Here is a 15,401-nt window from a genome sequence, read left to right as displayed (position 1 = left end):
ACAACAAGAGAGTTTACAGTTTAGACTAAGTACAAATCAAGAAAAGAGGCAGGAATTCACTAAGCATGCTGCAAAGAGTTCAGTTAAGCAATTAAGACACGTAGACATGCTATTCTAGGCTAACAAGGTATCTACACATGCTAGTATGCTCAATTAAGGTGAAAACAGGTAATTACTAAAAAAACAAAATCAGGTTTTGCAACAAATAGCCCGTGTACGCACTCGTCACCTCACATACACGACACTCACATATCAATATCAGTATCAAATCCTAAGGAAAATTTTCCCACACAAGGTTAGGCATGCCACTTACCTCGAACCAAGCTAAATCAATCGGTAACGATGCCTTTTCCATGAATATCCGACTCTGAATGGCCTAAATCTAGCCAAAATCAATTACATACCATAAATAAAACTATAAGAAACTAATCTAATTAATGAAATCAAATCTAAAGCAAGAAATTAAAAACTCTCCCCAAAAAGTCGATCGGGGTCCACGTCTCGGAATCGGGTAAAAGTCACAAAATATGAACACCCATTCACTCACGAGTTCACTTGTATAAAAATTATCCAAATCAAATATCAAAATATTAATCAAAACCCAAAATCTTAGTTGAAGAACTTCTTCCCATTTTTCCCAAATTTTCCATCCAAATCCGAAATTAAAAGATGAAATTATTGATAGATTAGTGGAATATAACCAAAAACAAGTAAAGAATCATTATCCAATCGATGTCTCTGAAAATCCCTCAAAATCTCGTCCAAATCCGAGCTCCCAAACTCAAGTTTTGATAAAAATGGCCAAACCCTCATTTTTAAAATGTTATAGACTGCCCGTGTATTTCCTTCTTCGCGACCGCGGCCACAACCTCGCGTTCGTGTTGAACAATTAATCACTGACCAAAATCCCTCATTCGCGAATGCGAGTAACCTCTCGCGAACGCGTGGCTTCCACTGCCTGCTGCTTCGCGAACGCGATCTCCACTATGTGAACGCATAGAACAAAGCCTTGGGGTCCCAGCTGCTCTACTTCCTCTACGCGAACGCGATGCCCCTTCACGTGTCACAATGCACTGCTAAACAAACCTTCGTGAACGCGGCCCCCACTTCGCGAATGCGAAGAGAAATTCTCCTCCTGCCTCTAGCTCCTCTTCGCGAACGCGGAACTCCACTCGCGAACGCGAAGAAGGAAACCAAAACTGGAAACATCAGAAAATCTGCAATTTCTCACAAGTCCAAAAAGATCCGTTAACCACCCGAAATCAAACATATCTACAAGTCCTAAAACACCATAAAAACTTAGTAGAGCCCTCAAAACACATCAAACAATGCTAAAAATCAAACCACGTCCGATTGACCTCAAATTTTGCACACAAGTCATATTCAACATTATGGACCCACTCCAACTTCCGAAATCGGAATCCGACCTCGATATCAAAAAGTCCATTCCCGGTTAAAATCTCAAAAAATTTGACTTTCTCCATTGCAAGCCTATATCAGCTACAGACCTCCAAAACACAAATCCGGATATGCCTCTAAGTCCAAAATCACCCAACGAAGCTAACAGAACCGACATAACTCTATTCTGAAGTTGTCTTCACATAGTTCCGACTACGGTCAAAATCCTAAGGCTTAAGCTTCCGTTTAGGGACTAAGTATTCCAAAACACTCCGAAACCAAAAATAAAATCTCCCAACAAGTCACATAAGCAGAAAAATATACGGAGGAAGAAGTTAATAGGGGATCCGAGCTATTACTCTCAAAACGACCGGCTGGGTCGTTACATACTCCCCATCTCAAAACAATCGTTCGTCCTCGAACTAGCATAGAGACATACTTGAAGTGGTGAATAGATGAGGATAACGGCTGCGTATATCCTACTCGGTCTCCCAAGTCGCCTCCTCGACCGGCTGACCCCTCCACTGAACCTTCACGGAAGCAATGTTCTTTGACCTAGCTTTCGAACCTGCATGTCCAAAATAGCCACTGGCTCCTCAACATAAGATAGATCCTTGTCCAACTAGGCTGAGCTGAAATCCAGCACATGAGATGGATCACCGTGATACTTCCGGAGCATAGAAACATGAAATACTGGATGAACTCATGCTAGACTGGGAGGTAAGGCAAGCTCATAAGAAACCTCTCTAACTCGCCGCAATACCTCAAATGGACCAATGAACCTTAAGCTCAGCTTGCCCTTCTTCCCGAACCTCATAATGCCCTTTATAGGTGAAACCCGGAGCAAGACCCGCTCTCCAACCATGAATGCAACATCGCGAACCTTCCGATCCGCATAACTCTTTTGTCTATACTAGGATGTGCGAAGTCGATCCTGAATCACCTTCACCTTATCCAGGGCATCTTGAACCAAGTCCGTACCCAGTAATCTAGCCTCCCCCGGCTCGAACCAACCCACTGGAGACCGACACCGCCTACCATACAAAGCCTCATACGGTGCTATCTGGATGCTCGACTGATAACTGTTGTTGTAGGCAAACTCCGCAAGTGGAAAGAATTGATCTCAAGAACCTCCAAAATCTATCACACACGCACGGAGCATATCCTCTAATATTTGAATAGTGCGCTCAGACTATCCGTCTCTTTGAGGGTGAAATGTTGTGCTCAACTCAACTCGAGTACCCAACTCCTGTTGTACAGCCTTCCAGAATCGTGATGTAAACTGCGTACCGCGGTCGGAGATGATAGATATCGGTACACTATGAAGCTTAAAGATCTCGCGGATGTAAATTCGAGCCAGCTGCTCGGAAGAATAGGTAGTCATCACAGGAATGAAATGAGCTGACTTGGTCAGCCTATCCACAATCACCCAAACTTCATCAAACTTCTGCTGAGTTTGTGGAAGCCCAACAATGAAATCCATAGTGATTCACTCCTATTTCCACTCCGGAATCTCTAACTTCTTAAGTAACCCACCTGGCCGCTGATGATCATACTTCACCTGCTGGCAATTTAGACACCGAGCTACATATTCCACTATGTCCTTCTTCATTATTCTCTACTAGTAATGCTGCCTCAAGTCCTGGTACATCTTCGCGGCACCCGGATGAATGGAGTAACACGAGTTGTGAGCCTCCTGGAGAATCAACTCACGTAAACCATCTACATTGGGAACACATAGCCTGCACTGCATCCTCAATGCACCATCATCCCCAATAGTGACCTCCTTAGCATTACCGTGCTGAACCGTGTCCTGAAGGACAAACAGATAAGGGTCATCATAATGACGTTCCCTAATACGATCATAAAGAGAAGACCGAGAGACCACACCAGCCAATACTCGGCTCGGCTCAGAAATATCCAATCTCACAAACTGGCTGGCTAAGGCCTGAACATCCAACGCCAATGGCCTCGTTGCTGCTGGTAGATATGCTAAACTCCCCAAACTCTCCACTCGATGACTCAGGGCATCGGCCACCACATTGGCCTTCCCCGGATGGTACAAAATGGTGATATCATATTCCTTATGCAGCTCCAAGCACCTCCCCTGATGCAAGTTAAGATCCTTCTGTCTGCACAGATGCTGCAAACTCCGGTGATCGGTGTAAATCTCATAAGGGACACCGCACAAATAGTGCCGCCAAATCTTCAAGGCATGAATAATAGTTGCTAACTAAAGGTCGTGGACATGATAGTTCTTTTCATGCACCTTCAGTTGTTTGGATACATAGGCAATCACCCTACCGTCCTGCATCAACACCGCACCGAGCCCGATCCGTGATGCATCACAATATACAGTATAAGACCCCGAACCTGTAGGCAATACCAATACTGGGCTGTAGTCAAAGCTGTATTGAGCTTCTGAAAGCTCTCCTCACACTCCTCTATACACCTGAACGGAGCACCCTTCTGGATCAGCCTGGTCATAAGTGCTGCAATAGATGAGAATCCCTCTACAAAATGACGGTAATACCCCCACCAAACTAAGAAAACTATGGATCTGCGTAGCTGATGACGGTCTACGCCAACTTTGCACTGCTTCCACTTTCTTCGGATCCACTGGATCCCATCACTCGATAATACATGACCCAAAAATGCCACTGAGTCTAGCCAAAACTCACACTTTGAAAATTTCGCATATAACTTCTTTTCTCTCAAGGTCTGAAGCGCAGTCCTCAGGTGTTGCTCATGATCCTCCCGAGTCCGGGAGTACACTAGAATATCATCAATAAACACAATGATGAACGGGTGAAGATAAGGGCGGAACACACTGTGCATCAAGTACATAAAAGCCACTGGAGCATTGGTCAGCCCAAAAGACATCACAAGAAACTCGTAGTGACCATACCCAGTCCTGAAAGCAGTCTTCGGGATATCTGGCTCCAGAATCTTAAACTGATGATAGCCTGAACGTAAGTCAATCTTGGAAAATACTCTGGCACCCTGTAACTGATCAAATAAGTCATCAATACGAGGCAATGGATACATGTTCTTCACTGTAACTTTCTTCAACTAGCAGTAATCAATACACATCCGCATAGAACCATCCTTCTTCTTCATAAATAATAAAGGAGAACCCCAAGGTGACACACTGGTCCGAATGAAGCCCTTATCAAGCTACTCCTGTAAATGCTCCTTCAATTCCTTCAACTCAGGAGGAGCCATACGATACGGAGGAATAGAGATGGGATGAGTGTCCGACAAAAAATCAATGCCAAAATCAATATCTCTATCAGGCGGCATGCCAGAAGATCAACTGGAAATACTTCTGGAAAGTCCCTCACTACTGGGACTGACTCGACTGTAGTGACATCAATACTGACATCTCACACATAAGCTAGATACGCGTCACACCCCTTCTCAACCATTCATTGAGCTTTAAGAAATGAAATAACTCTATTAGGAGTATACTCTAAGGTACTTCTCCACTCTAATCACGGTAATCCTGGCATAGCCAGCGTCGCGATCTTAGCATGACAATCAAGAACAACATAATGGGGCGATAACCAGTCCATGCCCAAGATAATATCAAAGTCTACCATACTAAGCAATAATAAAGCTCTGGTCTCAAAACCACTAAGAGCAATCAAACACGATCGATACATGCGGTCCACAATAAGAGAATCTCCCACAGGAGTAGACACATAAACATGGAAACTCAAAGACTCCCGAGATACGCCCAAATACAGGGCAAAATAAGAGGACACATAGGAATATGTAGAGCCTGGGTCAAATAATACTGATGCATCTCTATAACAGACCGGAACAATACCTATAATGACAGAATCAGAAGCAACTGCCTTTGTACGAGCCAGAAGAGTATAATATCTGGCCTGGCCTACCCCTCTAGGGCGACCTCGACCTCCCCGACCTCTACCTCGAGCTGGCTGAGTAGGTGAGGAGGTAGATAGTGCTGGAATCATAGCCTGAGGACCCGGTGGAGCACGCGGTGACTGGGAAGTCTATGGACGTGAACCCCTCCTAAGTCTGGGGCAATCCCTCACCATATGGCGAGTGTCCCCACACTCAAAACAACCTCTCGGAGGGCATGGCTACTGTGATTGACTCGATCCAGGTCTGCTGGACTGGCCGCTAAAAGCACCCCGAACAGGAGGCACACTAGATACTGGCGGTGCATAATAAGGCTCCTGGGGCCTAGCAGGGGATCGAACACCACTGGCGGCTGGTAGAGCTGAATGAACGGGGCAACTCATATAACCCCTACTATGTCGAACTGCAGCTGGGGCACGAGTACCACTGTAAGTGCCAGACTCTCGAGACCTCTTGGCCTCCCTTTCCTCTCTATCCCAGGAAAGCATGCCCTCCAATCTCCTGGCAATACTCACAACCTGCTGATAAGAAATATCCATCTCCAACTCCTTGTCCTTACTAATCCGGATACTGGGGTGCAGTCCCTCAATAAACCGTTGAACCCTCTATCGAACTGTGGAAACCAAGGCCAGTGCTTGTCGGGCCAAATCACTGAAGTGAACTGCATACTCTGACACAGTTATAACACCCTGGCGCAACTGCTCAAACTCCGCACGCTATGAGTCCCTGAGGCTCTGAGGGACATACTCTCTCAAAAACATGTCCGAGAACTGAGTCCATGTAAGTGAAGCTGCCTCATCCGGACTACTCAACTCATAGGCACGCCACCACTGATAGGCTGCTCCTCTAAGATGGAAGGTGGTAAAAGAAACCCCACTCGTGTCCGATACGCCCATAGTACGGAGAATACGATGATACTCCTCCAGAAAAACCTAGGCATCCTCTGACGCCAATCCACTGACGGTAGGAGAGTGGTACTTCTTGTACCTCTCAAGTCTGAGCTACTCCACCTCAGAAACTGTTGTCCTAGTCTCGTGCTGAACCGGAGCTACCGACTGCATAGGGATGAACTCTGGGGCCTGGTCGACCTAACCCTCAGCTCAGGAGTACAGGCTGCGGGAGTCTGTGCCCCTCCCTCGGTCTGAGATGTGACAGGAGCTAGCGGGATCAATCTAGCCTGAGTTAAGGTGCTGAACATGCTCATGAACTGGGCTAGAGTCTCCTGAAGGGCTGGTGCAGCAATAGGCACCTCCGGTGCCTGCCCTCCACCTGGAGCTGCTGGGGGCTCCCCTGTCGCAATGCGCAGGGGTGCTCTGGCTGCACCATGTGGTCGTTCTCGGCCTCTCGCGACTCTAGCAGGGGGCGCGGGTACCTGGTCATAAGATCATCCGGTATGGGTCCTCACCATCTGTGAGAAAGAATAGAATACAGAAGTTTAGAATTTTTATTTTGATGTCAACAAATTTCGCACGACAAGGAATCAAAGAAGTATAATTTTTTCTAACAGTTCCATAGCCTCCCAGAGATAAGTAGAGACGTATCCGTACCGATCTGCGAGACTCTAATAAGCCGGTTTGTAACTCACGACACCTATGAACCTAGAGCTCTGATACCAACTTGTCACGACCCAAACATCCCTCCAAAACATGTCGTGACGGCACCTAATCTCTACGACTAGGTAAGCCTAACAGATCACGTAAATATCAATAATGGAAGCAAAATTTACAACTAACTGTAATAGATACTGAATAACCAATAACAATGCCGCTCGGCATGTACAATAACCAAAATACTAGACGTACACAACTTTCCCAAAACCCAAAACATCATGAGTCACAAACTATAGAAGAAAAATATTATCTCTATACTCCAAAGTCTAATAAAAGAAAATATAGAAAGTGGTTGACATGGGGAAGAGTAGAAGGGAACTCCGAGGTTTGTGAACGCGGAAGATATACCTTGAAGTCTCCAAAGCTATCTCGTCTCACTGATAATGCGGCTGATAACGAGTACCTGAATATGCACACGAAACATGTGCAGAAGAGTAGCATGAGTATACCACAATTGGTACCCAGTAAGTTCCAAGCCTAACCTCGGTCGTGTAGTGATGAGGTCACGTCAGGCCCACTGGTATATAATAAATAAAGCAGGAAAATAAAATAATATAACATAAGAGACTGGAATTTAACAAGATAAAACCATAGAAAAATAGCAGTACAACACGTAGGGATAAACAACAGGGGATCTCCCGAGATACCGTCTCGTAGTCCCAAAAGTAAATATGCAAGGAGAACTCCCAAGGTATCGCCTCGTAGTCTTAAAAATAAATGTGCAGGGAGAACTCTTGAGGTACCGCCTCATAGTCTCAAAAGTAAATGTGCAAGTAGAACTCCCGAGGTACCGCCTCGTAGTCTCAAAAGTAAATGTGCAGGCGGATCTCCCGGGATACCGTCCCGTAGTCCCAAAGTACTTACACAGCTCAGGCAATTACATATGATAGGTACAACAAGAGAGTCTACAATTTAGACTAAGTACGAATCAAAAAAAGAGGCAGGAATCCACTAAGCACGCTGCAAAGAGTTCAGTTAAGCAATTAAGACACGTAGACGTGCTATTCGAGGCTAACAAGGTATCTACACATGGTAGTATGCTCAATTAAGGTGAAAACAGGTAATTACTAAAAAAGCAAAATCAGGGTTTGCAATAAATAGCCCATGTACGAACTCATCACCTCGCATACACGACACTCACATATCAATATCAGTATCAAATCCTAAGAAAAATTTTCCCACACAAGGTTAGGCAAGCCACTTACCTCGAACCAAGCTAAATCAATCGGTAACAATGCTTTTTTCACGAATATCCGACTCTGAATGGCCTAAATCTAGCCAAAATTAATTACATACCATAAATACAACTATAAGAAACTAATATAATTAATGAAATCAAATCTAAAGCAAGAAATTAGAAAATTGCCCCAAAAAGTCTATCGGGGCCCACGTTTCAGAATCGGGTAAAAGTCATAAAATATGAACACCCATTCACTCACGAGTTCACTTGTACAAAAATTATCCAAATCCAATATCAAAATATCAATTAAAACCCAAAATCTTAGTTGAAGAACTTCTTCCCATTTTCCCCAAAATTTCCACCCAAATCCGAAATTAAACGATGAAATTAGTGGAATATAACCAAAATAAGTGAAGAATCATTACCCAATCGATGTCTCTAAAAATCTCTTAAAATCTCGTCCAAATTCGAGCTCCCAAACTCAAGTTTTGATAAAAATGGCCAAACCCTCGTTTTTGAAATATTATTGACTGCCCAGATATTTCCTTCTTCGCAAACGCGGCCACACCCTCGCGTTCGCGTTGAACAATTAATCACTGACCAAAATCCCTCATCCGTGAACGCGAGTGACCTCTACACTACGCGAATGCATAGAACAAAGCCTTGGGGTCCCAGCTGCTCTACTTCCTCTACGCGAACACGATGCCCCTTTACGCGTTTGCGATGCACTGCTGAACAAACCTTCGTGAATGCGGCCCCCACTTCGCGAACGCGAAGCAAAATTCTCTTTCCGCCTCCAGCTCCTCTTCGCGAATGCGAGACTCCACTCGTGAACGCGAAGAAGGAAACCAGAACTGGAGACATAAGAAAATCTATAATTTCTCACAAGTCCGAAAAGATCCGTTAACCACCCAAAATCAACTCGAGACCCCCGGGATCTCAACCAACAGATACCTACAAGTTCTAAAACACCATACGAACTTAGTCGAGCCCTCAAAACATATCAAACAATGCTAAAAATACGAATCACCCTCCAATCCAAACTTAATGAACTTGAAACATCAAATTTCTACAACTGATGTTGAAACCTATCAAACCACGTCCGATTGACTTCAAATTTTTCACACAAGTCATATTCAACATTACAGACCTACTCCAACTTTCGGAATCGGAATCCGACCTCGATTTCAAAAAGTTCACTCCCGGTCAAAATCTCCAAAAATTCGACTTTCACCATTTCAAGCCTAAATCAGCTACAAACCTCTAAAATACAATCCGGACACGCCCCTAAGTCCAAAATCACCCAACGGAGCTACTGAAACCGACGGAACTCTATTCTGGAGTCGTCTTCACACAGTTCCGACTACAATCAAAATCCTAAGGCTTAAGCTTCCGTTTAGGGACTAAGTGTCCCAAAACACTCCGAAACCAAAAAATACCTCCCGACAAGTAACATAAGCAGAAAAAGATACGGGAGAAACTGTTAATAGGGGATCATGGTTATTACTCTCAAAACGACCGTCCAGGTCGTTACAATGTGCCCATATTCACCTTTGATATTTCCAACATTTATGAAATTCAATCCGAATTTTAGTTGGTCTATTAATTAATGAGAACAAGCAACATAGGAGAATTCATAAAGAACTTTTTAGTTATTTAATATTTACCCATGTGATTGTTGCACAACATGCTTAAATTAACATGGCTAAACCAATTATGCCAACTGGATAAATTATCAATATTGATAAAATTTAGGTTTACACCATGACGTGTGCAATTATCAATAAACTCCAAGTTTATTATGATATGGATTTTTACATTAATAAACTTCTACTTTATTGTGGTATTCTTTTATTTGTGTAGTACAAACTAGAGAATAAAGCGAGTAACTTTTCACATACATATTACTCCGCTACAAGTTGTAGTAATAAACGATATTAAATATTTCCTTTATTTATAGTCCCAATATAACCAATCGCTTTCGTGAATAATTTAGAAACTCAATACGTTTCTTTGAGACTTAGTACGACACAATGCCTTATCGATAATCAATTTTATTCCTCCAAAATAGTAATAATTGGCTCTTCCAAGCTCTCAATTACTTTTGTACTACTACATATTCATCAACATTCATATGGTGAATATCCCTTTCAAGGAGAAAGTTATCCCATTATGGTCATGGTTAAAATCATTATAGGCAAGATATGTTGCTTCCATTACTTATGCCATGTAATAATGACAATGCCATAATATTTTGGGATAATCACAATAGGTACGTGATCAATGACCATTCATGCCATAATAATAAAATTATTTTCTTATTTCATCTCAAACCTCATTCTAGAGGTGAATGTGGTATATTCACTACCACTAGCACGGTCATATTCTTCCAAAAATGAATATGTATTCATAAATCACATGTTGTCACATTCACATCATGAATGAACCATAATCATCTATACGTGCTTTATAAAATCTCATGTCAAATCGATGACAAACATTACTTTCATAGAGTGGAGGATTATTTTGAGAATCCTTATTATTCTCATTACCATAATGATGACGATTATAATTTCGTCTATTGCCACGTCCACACATTGATACCTTCATGGTAATAATTTTGTATTCTTTCAGACTTATCACATACTACTATCACATTCTCTTAAGGGAATAAGAATGAAGCAAATTCAATGGGACGGTTTTTCACTTTTTCTGCCCACAATCATATATGAATTTGATCATAGTAAGACATAAATTTTTTACCACTTCGAGTGGTTATAATTTCTCACAAACTCAATTAGAGTTATAATTAAAATTTATTATCTTTGCTTGTATTTAAAATCAAACTATAGAATTTCAAGAATTCAAAAGAGAAAAATAAGGTAAAATACTTACCTGAAATCTAGAATTTATTCCTGAAGGAAGTTCATGGATCAATTGACAATCATTATGCTCAATATTATGTACAAGTTGAGCACCATGCATGTATCCCAAAGCTTGGTGAACGAAGCAGATTCCTAGTATAGGAATATCAATGTATTCACCCAAGAGTCTCACGCAAATTCCTATATCTTCTCTCCACGGGGGTTTAATTTCTCAAATGCTAGACATCTAATTAATAGTATATCTACAAATTGAAACAACCGCTTTCTACTCAATTGGTTAGAGTCTCGTGCTGATAACGTGTTATAAAACAATAAAAGAAGAAGAAGAATATTGCAGAGAAAAGTAGGGAGAGAGAATTCTTATTGATTTGGGATGAATTACAATGGAATAGAACCCCTATATTTATAGAGAAAAAATAACTTAGCCACCAAGTAACAAACCCTAAAATCTCTCTAAAATATAGACATTCACCTTAAATACAATTCTATTTATAACAATATAAAATTTCTTTGCATTTTGCACCCCTGGTTTGTATGTTTCTTATTTACCACACTACCCTTTAATTAATATGACCGACCCTAATTTATTTGAGACTAATTATTGTTGTTGTTGGAAACCGGGGTCACTTCATTTTATTTTATTTTAAGAAAAAAATAAATTGTGAACTTTTCATGAGAAAAATGCGACTGCGAGTACTACCTTCCTAGAAAATGATTCCCTCTCCCAAATCCAAATAGCACCTTCAGTGCTAACGCTGGCCACCATATAAGCACGTTGTCACTAAAATGCATGTTTTAAAACGAATCTCGAATAGAATGAACAAACCTTGAGTCATCTAACTCGTGTCTTTTTCTCATTTTCAACTCGGTGTTCGGTACTCGCGTTGAGCCTGATTATGAGCCCGTTGGATTAGCTGATTGTAAATATCTGATAAACTTGAAGTGCTAAAAAGTATTTTTAAGTGCTGGTACTGATTTTTTAAATAAACATTTACGTGTTTGAATAGACGTGTAAGCAGTTGATGTGTTTGGTAGAAAAATACTGATAAGCTGCTATTTTGTTAAAATGACTATAATACTCTTACAAACTTTACAAAATATTGTAAATTAAAAAGTTTCTTTGTAACGAAAAGGATGAACAACGAATATGGAATGAAGAGAAAGTTAGAAAATTTATTTTGTCAATTAAAAAATATTATTAAGGATAAACTAGTAAAAACTTTGATTAAACTAAAAGCGCTTATAAGTTGAAAAGCCATAAGTTGGGGGTGACCAACTTATGACTGATTTTAGCTTATAAGCACTTGACTTATAAGCACTTTTGATGTTTAGCACACGCGTAGATAAGCCAAAATGTGCTTATAAGCAAGTTTGACCAACTTATAAACTTAGCCAAACATCCTCTATATCCAAATTCACGTCGAAAAGTCTCACATTGGCGATAAAGCGCTCCCTAACAAAGGTGACTTCATTACCAAGACTTGAACCCGAGACCTATGATTAAGAATGAAGAAATACTTACCACTCTACTACAACATTAGCCGGTTATCAACAAGTGTAACTTGAGCAGAATCCTTGCTACTTGTTTAATTATTTGTTTCAAAAAATATTTCTTCCACACGTAAAACTTATAGTGCTGCTCATTCATTCAACGTGAGGAGAGAAAGAGAGAGACTATTGACTTCTTAAACTTTTATATCCTTCACTTAAAGCCATAAGCAAATACTATCACGCCTAGCTATTCTTCCAATACTTTTCCCTTTGATTAGGACTTACGAGTATTATATTTGAGGGGATCATGAAGTGGAGGTGAGGTTGCGCTATTATTTATATGTATTTTTTCTATTGCATTATATTTGGGGGGGGGGGGGAATGGGGGGACAAATTAAGAAGGTACATAATGAACAATCAAACCCACATTTATTGTGTATTTATTGTGTAAGAGACACCCCAATATCACTACATTATAACTTTCGTAAACCGAGATGGACTTTTTGTTATATTTCACAAAGAATTGTTTTTCGTGTGTATATTTTCCTATGCAATTTACTTCCATTTTCTCTTAACAAGAATAATCATGACATAATTCGTATAAAATTGCAAGTAAAACAGGATACAATACTCGTTAAGCTTTCAGGGCATTGGCTTTACATTTAGACTATGTTGTATTAGCTTTACAAATTAGAATCAAAATCAAAACATCTGAGGACCCAAAAGGTCATCTTTAAATTTAATAATTAATTCTGTATTCTAAGTCCTCGAAAAACACTATTTATCATTTCTCGACTTGCATACGCAATCCGTATAATTTTCTGGAAAGTATTTATATGAAAAATTGATTAAAATGGGAAATATAGCTTTAAAACTCAATTGAGTTGACTTTGGTCAACATTTTGAGCAAACGAACCCGGATCAGTGTTTTGATGGTTCTGGTAAGTCTGTATCGTGATTTGGGACTTGGGCGTTTGCCTGCAATTTAATTTGGAGGTCCCTAACTCAAGTTATGGCCATTTAAAAGAAACTAGAAATTTAAAGGCTAAAGATTCCCAAAGTTGACCACAGATTTGACCTTTTGATATCGGGGTCGGAATCTGATTCCGAAAATTGGAATAGGTCTGTTATGTCATTTATGACTTGTGTGCAAAATTTGAAGTCATTTCGGATTCATTTAACATATTTCGGCACACAAGTCATTTCGATATTATTAGAGACCCCGAATAAGTCCGTATTATGTTACTGAACTGGTTGGTATAATTGAACGGGATCCCGAGTGGCTCGGTGAGTTCTGGGGTGAGTTTTGAGCGAGTCCGAGAATTTCGACGCTCAAATGTTATTCTCGAACTTTTGGAAAAGTGCGGACCGCACAATTTTGAGTGCGGCCGCACTTCAGAGGAACAGTGCGGACCGCACAATTATGAGTGCGGCAGCATTTCAGAGGAAAAGTGCGGATCACAGAGGACAAGTGCGGACCGCATAATTTTGTGTGCGGCCGCACTCCACCTAGTGCGGACCTCACAATTTTGTGTGTGGCCGCACTTCAGGGGTTCTGCAGGTTCGATGGTTCGACTTCAGAGGCTTATATCATTTAATCCACAACGAATCTGGAGATGATTAAAAAACAAAAGTTATATCCCTTTGAATCTAATTTTCAGAAAGATATATCATGAATAATTTGGATATTTGTACAGAAAGTTATGGGTATTTTACTGAAACCTGGTAGTAGAAAAGCTGTGAAGTGTGGCCGCACAATTTTTGTGCGACCGCGGAAGATAGGATGTCTGACCGCACTTGGAATTGTGTGGACCGCACATTGTGAGGTCAGATTGGGTTCAATATAACCGAGGGTTTGGGTATTATTTCACACTTTAGACTTTGGGAGCTCGGTTTGTGATGATTTTTCGTGGGTTTTCAAGAAATTCATTGGGGTAAGTATTTCTTATCCTATATTGATTATATTCCATGATTTCATACTTATTTACATCATGAATCCGTGAATTTATGGAAGAAAAATTAGATTTTTATAAAATTTTCCAAAAATATAAAATTAAGATTTGAAGGTCAATCTGATGTCGGAATTCGATAATTTTTATATGGTTGAACTCGTATCGGAACGGGTGTTCGGATTTCGTAAGTTTTTTCGGGATTCAAGACATGGGTCCCACTGTTGATTTTGAGATGAATTTCGAATTTTAATTCGAAAAATTTATAAATTCATATGGAATTAATTCCTGCGATTTGTATTGAGTATATTGAATTGTTTATGACTAGATTTGAGGATTTCGGACACGAATTCGCGAGGCAAAGGTTTATTAGATTCTTGAATTTGGTTGCAAAGCGAGGTAAGTGTCGTGGTTAACCTTGACTTGAGGGAATAGAACCCTTGGATTATTTGTTATGTGAAATTCATGTGAACGATGTATAGGCGAGGTGACGAGTGTCTATACATCGTCAAATTAATTGTTCAAACATCTTAAATTGTTTTAAGACACGAATTAATTGTTATAATAATTGTTTCTCTCATATTCCTTGTCAAATATTTATTCTTGAATTCCTGCAATAATAGTTACATGTTTATTTGATTTATATGTCTTAATTGCTACTCGACATTTAGCATATTAAATATTAAACTGTCTATTTTCTCCCTGATTTCCACAATTAATTGCTACTTGTCATTATTTGTTTCATAAATAAATTATAATTACTGTATGACTTGATGCTTAATAGTTTCTCATTAAACGTGGTATTTCTCATTGACATAATTAATTGAAATGAATATATTGGAGGAATGGGTTACACGCTGCAACAGAATTGACTGTAATGAATATATTGTGAGATCGGGTTGTATGCCGCAACGAAAACTAATTGAAATAATAATTGGTTATGACTGTTGAGTTGGCTTCAATTGTTGAAAAGAGATACATGTTTTATTTCTATTGT

Source organism: Nicotiana tabacum, chromosome 13, assembly GCF_000715075.1.
Source record: "Nicotiana tabacum cultivar K326 chromosome 13, ASM71507v2, whole genome shotgun sequence".
In the NCBI taxonomy this organism is placed as follows: Eukaryota; Viridiplantae; Streptophyta; class Magnoliopsida; order Solanales; family Solanaceae; genus Nicotiana; species Nicotiana tabacum.
This window is presented reverse-complemented; position numbering follows the sequence as displayed.